The following is a 7,339-nucleotide window of genomic DNA, read 5'->3' as shown; positions in this document are numbered from 1 at the left end:
GAGCCTGGGAGTCCCAGGAGTCCCTGAATCCTGGGTGAAGTCTCTGCGTTCACCAACTGCAGGTCGATTTGGCTGGGAGAGAGGGTGGCAGGGCAGGGGCGGGGGCCCGAGGAGCAGGGAGAGGAGTCTTCTGCCAAGGTCCCCAGCCCCAGCCTGCGCATTCTACCATCTCCCTTATTGTACCTGGGTCTCCTGAATTTAAGGGACGCTTGATACATCCCAGAATGTGCAGGGGACTGAGCTAAGCCGGGTATCCTGGGACTGGAGGAGAATGAGCTTCTGGAGCCTTCAGGGAGAAGGAAAACACCAATGAGTGGACTTTGTACTCAAGGCTCAAACTGTCTCCAACTGAGACGTTTCTAGTAGCATAATTAACACAGGGTTTTTCTTTTCCATGGAGAAAGGCTTTTTCAGTTTTAAATGAAAATTACTTCAAATGAAGCATGTGATTTTAAAGCTGAGAAATAGATTTTAGGATTTGGGGCTGGAGGCAAGTATTATATACTTGGCCTCGGGGTGGCCAGAGCAAGGACAAAAAGCGCATAAAATTCCACAAGAGACACACCAGGCAGGGACTACCATCTGGGTGAAAGATCTTGGCTGTTTTCCTTGTCCCAGCCCTGCAACAGTGCATGCCTCTAAGTTGGGATCATGGCTTCGACTGAAATGGAAATAGCAGCTGCTCTATTTACATGGTCTTGAATCTCAGAGGTTACTCTTATACGTCAGTATTTCTCACTGGAGGAATTTAACAAAATACCTGAAATGCTCTGGTATTAAATATTTTTGTTAACTGTGAAGTTTGAAGTGGAGGAGAAGGCATTTGAGAAAGGAGTGCTTGCCAAGATGTGTGGCTTATTTTTAGATTCTCATCCTCTGATTTTTCTCCCCCCTGAAATCACACAGAGTCACTTTGGGGGCAGAGGTGAAGTGGAGATAGTAGAAATGTTCCAGGTTACTGGAGCCTAAAGAACCATAAAATCCACTCTGCCTCATTTATCTGGTAATAGATTCATGTGGGAATTTTTGAGGTGGAATTATAACGATATTAACCATGAATTTTAATTTTAAGTGGCACAAAAACCATTCGGCTTTTAGATAACTTGGCTATTGGCTAGTCAATCCGGCTTGAGGCAAACTAAGGAGTACAGGCCAAGCAGTCCACTCTCGGCCTTCTTCTCCGCTCTGGGCTGCTCTGTGCACCAGCTTACCTGGGTGGGTAGAAACTTGGCCCTCGTGCCCCTGATGGGCTGGGTCAGGGAGAGATGCCATGAGTGGAGGATGTAGCCTTAGAGCCGTAAAATCTGCAGCAGCCCCTGTGCTCTCGGATGACCCAGGGAGCCAACCAGTGCTCTAAGCTGTAGTGGTCAGGCCAAGCTCAAGTGTGAGCAGGGGAGGAAGGGGCTAGGCATGTTCCCCAGAGAAGGGAAGCTGTGGGGAGATTGTCCTAGAGGCAGGGGGAGCAGATGTGTTCCAGATGGGCAGAGCTAGTGCCAAAAGTTGGAAATTTCAGGAAAAAAATTTTAGTTCAGTTCAGTCCAGCAACTGCTCCAGATATTGGGGATATTTAAGCAGAAGCTGGTTGAGCATTTATTAAGGATATTGTTAAAGATCACAGTCGAATGAACTTGAAGGTCCTTTTAGCCTGGAGATTAGCATGCTGTGTCTGGAATTACCTGCTTGCATTCATCCTGAACAGATGTCCTGGTTTGAAGGGCAGCCGTTTGGATCGATGGCACCAGGCTCTACACCATGCAGCTGGGAATTCAGATATGTTTTGATTTGGATATGAATGGATAAAGCTGTATGGTTCTCCATTTCCCACTTGAACGAAAGCTGGGACGTTAGACAGACAGAAATCAATAACTGGATCTTTGCCTTCTTACATGTATGGAGACCTGTCTGTGGATCTGGATGGAATTTGCTGGCAGGACCATTTTCTATACTGAATCTTCTCCCTGACAGTGGCATCCCCCAAAGGTTTTCAGCCTAGATGGTCTCAGCCTAGGTAGGTTTACCAAGGAAAGCAATGAGTCAAAGAGCATTGGCTTAAAAGGACCAGTTCTCTTATTTTACACCTGGAGACTAAAGCTCCAAAAGGAAAGTGGACTTGTTCAAAGTCATGCAGGAGGTCATATCAGAGCTGTCGGAGCTGGAGTGTTCTGATTCTGGACCACAGATAGCCCCCTGCACGATTTTTATTTTAGCACAGTTATTCGGTAAATCTGAGTCTGCCTTTGTGGTTGACGTATGTGAGGGGACGAGAGCTTTTTGCTCAGAGGATTCATGCTGGCAGTCTGCACTGTCCCTGTGATCCCCACGATGGGTTTAAAATTGAAGTGTGTGCATACAGGTGTGTACAAAACCACACACCACGCCACACTGAATCCACAGGTGTATCAGGACATCTTAAATGATTCACATTTCAGTAATTTAGGGCGAAGGCATTTTCCGGGGGTGGAATCTCCCACACTCAGATAACAGTTTTGGCTGGAAATTTTCCTTTAACTAAACTCTGCCTCAGGAAGAATCCATTATTTTAGAAATTATGTGATATATCTGTTTGGAATAAAAATGGTGCTTACTTTCCTCCTTGCCGGGGTGGGAGAAGGAGTTCAAGGCCGTACTGTGAAGTCATTATGCTTGTAGAGGGCTCCTGCCTGCCCTGGAGCCCAGGGTTGTTGACCTTCTTTTCCTTCCACGAGGCCTGGTGAGCTAAGTCCTTTTGCTCTGGGTAGGGCCCCAGTAGATGGGACGTCATCTGGGCCTGTAAGTCATACTTGATCTCTGCATTGATTTATACGTTTTTACTGTGCTCTTGGTCCCAAACACAGAATTGTCACCTTGTTCTCATTGGATGTGCCTGATCCTTGCAAATTCCTTTTACATCTTGTTTTTAGTGTTGTGTGTGTGTGAAACTCTGTGTTCAAGAAAGAAGTCATAAATGCAGTAAGAACATCTTAGTGCCATTGAAGAAATGCTTTTATGATTTCTAATAAATATTTATTTTGCCTTGTTATGATCATGTTTTATCCTTGTCTTAGGTGTGCCACTATGAAGACTGACTAGAGGGCTTCCCTGGTGGCGCAGTGGTTGAGGGTCCGCCTGCAGATGCAGGGGACGCGGGTTCGTGCCCCGGTGCGGGAGGATCCCACATGTCGCGGAGCGGCTGTGCCCGTGAGCCATGGCCGCTGAGCCTGCGCGTCCGGAGCCTGTGCTCCGCAACGGGAGAGGCCGCAGCAGTGAGAGGCCCGCGTACCACAAAAAAAAAAAAAAAAAAAAAAAAAAGACTGACTAGAAATCGTAGGGTGTTGCTTAACATGAGTGGATAAAGGGAAGGCCACTTTTCGGACCTAAAATATTATTATTGGTCCCAGCTCAGCACACTAAGACATGCCACCTTTGTGCAGCGTTTACATCTCAAAGTATATCACGTCCAGTACCCCCATTTTAACCACTCACTAGCTCTGGAAGTAATTTGAGTAAAAGGAGACCTAGAGATTTTAAGTGACATGCCCAAGGAATCACAGCCTGAAAACCTTATAGGTTCAGGTAATATGACCCCAAGCAGGGGGTCCATCCATAGAAATCCCTCCTGTCTATCTCACAGGACCTTTATTTATAAGGAGGCAATAAGGGAATGGACAGGAAAGAGCTGATATTATTACTATCATTATTGCCCAACATATATGTATGTGCATTTTTGCATTCTTTTGAGTTATTTTGAAAGAATGGCAGTTCTCAACTTGAATGCCAAGATGCTGTTGTGCCTTGAAGGGGTTGCAGAACTTGCAAACAATTTATTAATAAGTGATGTGCTGCATTTGGTCAATTACTTAATCCAAACGATTCCCAGAATAACACCCTTCACTGGGATATGTCTTCTCGAGTGGCAAGGAAATGGGAATTGTACACAATCCACATCCTAGCTCAAACAGGTTTCAGTCTATAATCTAGGAATGTGCCATCCATGGAAACATTCCGGGTAGACTGATAGAAAAAGGGTGGAAGCCCCTGTTGTAGTATATATTCTGGGAGTGGGATGCCTAGGTCAATGAGGATAAACAGTTTTATGACTTTTGATACTGTGAAAAATTATATTCCAAAAGATATTTTGCAATTTTTTCAGCCTTTGAGATTGTATGATTCCCTATTTACAAAGTGCTTTCATTCATATTGGTTATCTTAATCCACTGTTTTTTAGATGGCTTGTTTAATTTTTATTTTTTTATTTATTACTTTTGGCTGCATTGGGTCTTCGTTGCTGCGCGCAGGCTTTCACTAGTTGCGGCGAGCGGGGGCTACTCTTCATTGTGGTGTGTGGGCTTCTCACTGTGGTGGCTTCTCTTGTTGCAGAGCATGGGCTCTAGGCACGCGGGTTTCAGTAGTTGTGGCATGCAGGCTCAGTAGTTGTGGCTCATGGGTTCTAGAGCGCAGGCTCAGTAGTTGTGGTGCACGGGCTTAGTTGCTCTGCGGCATGTGGGATCTTCCCAGACCAGGGCTTGAACCCGTGTCCCCTGCAGTGGCAGGCGGATTCTTAACCACTGTGCCACCAGGGAAGTCCCTGTAGACGGTTTGATGAGTATTCTTTCTCCATTCAATAGGTGGGGAAATTGAGACTTGGAGAGAGATGGAATGACAGGTAAAGGTCACAGTGCTTTTTCCTGGGCCGAGGATCCAGGTTCTCTGAGGTGTACTGGTACGCACTAGTCCAGTAGTGTCAATGAGCTCACATAACAAAGTGGTTTAGCCTAGCCTGAGTCACATTTAAGAATAAGTGGAATCCAGGTAAAGGGAGTGTGGTGGTGGGATAGGGTTTCAATAAGAGGGAACAACATGGGCAAAGACCATGTTGTAGTAGGGAGCTTGGTGCATTTGAGGACGGAGAAGCCTTTGTGGCCACATTGCTGGGAAAAAGGGCTGCAGAGGTAGGCAGAGGCTAGAGCACATAGGACTCGTCCACCTGTGGGGAGGCTTTGAGATTTCCTATCAAGGGTGAGGGGAAACCACCCAAAGCTTTCACACAACGGGATTATTGAATTTCCTTTTTTTTTTTTTTTTTTTTTTTTTTTTTTTGCGGTACGCGGGCCTCTCACTGTTGTGGCCTCTCCCGTTGCGGAGCACAGGCTCCGGATGCGCAGGCTCAGCGGCCATGGCTCACGGGCCCAGCCGCTCCGCGGCACGCGGGATCTTCCCGGACTGGGGCACGAACCCATGTCCCCTGCATTGGCAGGGGGACTCTCAACCACTGCGCCACCAGGGAAGCCCGAATTTCCCTTTTTTCCCCATAGGGTTGCTGGCTTAAAAGGGTGTAATTTTCCATCCGCCATCATTTGGCATATAGTGACAGTCTGAAGAGTGTGGCATGGAGTAAAATTCTACCTGGGAGTGATGGGGACACTCAGGACGTGACTGGGAAAGAAGGCAAGAAGGCGAAGAGGAGGCAGAGACATTGGTGGAATATGAAGACATTTCAGTAGAGAAGGAATGGTTGAGCACGCTCATTTACTCACCTGAACTTTATCAGGCATTTAGTAGGTTACAGGTGCTGAAAAAGACACTGGTAATGTCCCCAAGTTTGGATGGAAGCAGAGAGGGTCAAAGGGGCAAGCCAAGAAAGGCTTTATAGATGAAATGAGAGTCGAGTTGCATTTGGAAGAAAAAAATAGGAATTTGCTAACACGAGGTCTTGTGGGGGAGGGGCAGGGATGGAGGAAGGGAAGGGAAGGGAGAAAATTCTAGGTAGAAAGGCCAGTCTGTGTGAAGACACGCAAAGCCCACTGGAACAGAGAGGACCTGAAAGCAGATGAGTCTAGAGAGGTTGTGGGGAGGGAAGGGCAGATCAGAAAGGGCCTTTTATGTTAGGAATTTCACTAGGCACCCTGCTAAGTACTTATCTGCATTAGCCCACTTAATCCTCACAATAATCCCATGAGAGGGACACTATTATTATGATTATCCCCATTTTATAAACGGGAAAAATGAGTCTGCAGACTGTTAGAAATAATCAAAATACAACTGAAAGTGGCTAAAGCCACACAGCAATATGTTATAGTTATAGATTAAAAAAAGTCACACCTGGGCTTCCCTGGTGGCACAGTGGTTGAGAGTCCGCCTGCCGATGCAGGGGACACGGGTTCGTGCCCCGGTCCGGGAAGATCCCACATGCCGCGGAGCGGCTGGGCCCGTGAACCATGGCCGCTGAGCCTGCACATCCGGAGCCTGTGCTCCGCAACGGGAGAGGCCACAACAGTGAGAGGCCCGCGTACCGCAAAAAAAAAAAAAAAAAAAATCACACCTAACTAATTCTAAAGATATAAATATTGAGTCAGAGAGAATGAGACTTGATAGAAATAATCAATACAAAACCTGAAATCGCAGTGGCCTCAGTTGCACATTGTAAATTTTGTAACTAACTAAAATTTGATGGGAGAGTAAAGTATTTTTGCCAAAATATACGTATGGAAAAAAACTGACCTAGAAAAATTGAACTTAGAGCACAAAGGAACATTTTATGTTCTATGGGAGAAGGAAGCTTGGTAAAACTTGTTATATACAAAAGGTGATTGATAAATCGAATCTTTAGTAAAGAATTCAGAAGGAAGAGAGTTTATTCCAATGAAAATAGTTTTGGTAAAGTGCAAAAATAAATGCTGAAAATTTAGAAACAGTTTAATTGTGTGCTATAGAGCAGTGAATATGGAATGAAATTGGCTTAATGGAATTTGTTGCAAGAATGGAACTGTCTATATATAGACATATATACGTTACAGATAATGTTAGTGTGATTTTGTAAATATATTTGAAACCGTAAACATGGGTTCCATGGGGTCCAAATCATGGGATACAGTGTTCTTTACTTGGCTGCCACGAGGAGGGAGGGGAGGCTCCTGCAGGGATTGGAGCGGGAGAGAGGCAGAGTTTTAGCCCGAGGACCTTTGAGGAGAAGAATCCTGGAGTGAGGGACTTAGGCATTTAGGCCAGGGGGGAATGTCTTAAAAGAATGCATTTGTGAACCAGAGATGGCTTTGGGTCACATTTCCACTAGTGTCCGCTGCCCTCTGCTCTTTCTGCCTTTACTACCTATGCTACTGGAGCCCAAAGACTTCCTTACACGTTGCCTGGGAAGAAGGGCAAGCGTGTTCTTTCAAAGTAAGAAGGGAGGGCTGGGAGCAACATGCCTCCCAAGTTGGGAAGGAACGTGAGCTTCTAGCGGGGCGTGTGAGAGGTCTGAAGGAGGTTCTTCGCTCCCTGAGGTCAACCCAGAACAAGTGGGCATGCCAGAGAAGTGATATTTTGTGATGCTTTGTGTGGGTGGCTGTCAGTGGACAAAGGACCA

This window comes from Neophocaena asiaeorientalis, unplaced genomic scaffold (assembly GCF_003031525.2).
Source record: "Neophocaena asiaeorientalis asiaeorientalis breed wild unplaced genomic scaffold, Neophocaena_asiaeorientalis_V1.1 scaffold129, whole genome shotgun sequence".
Classification (NCBI taxonomy): Eukaryota; Metazoa; Chordata; class Mammalia; order Artiodactyla; family Phocoenidae; genus Neophocaena; species Neophocaena asiaeorientalis.
Note: the sequence above shows the minus strand (reverse complement) of the source record.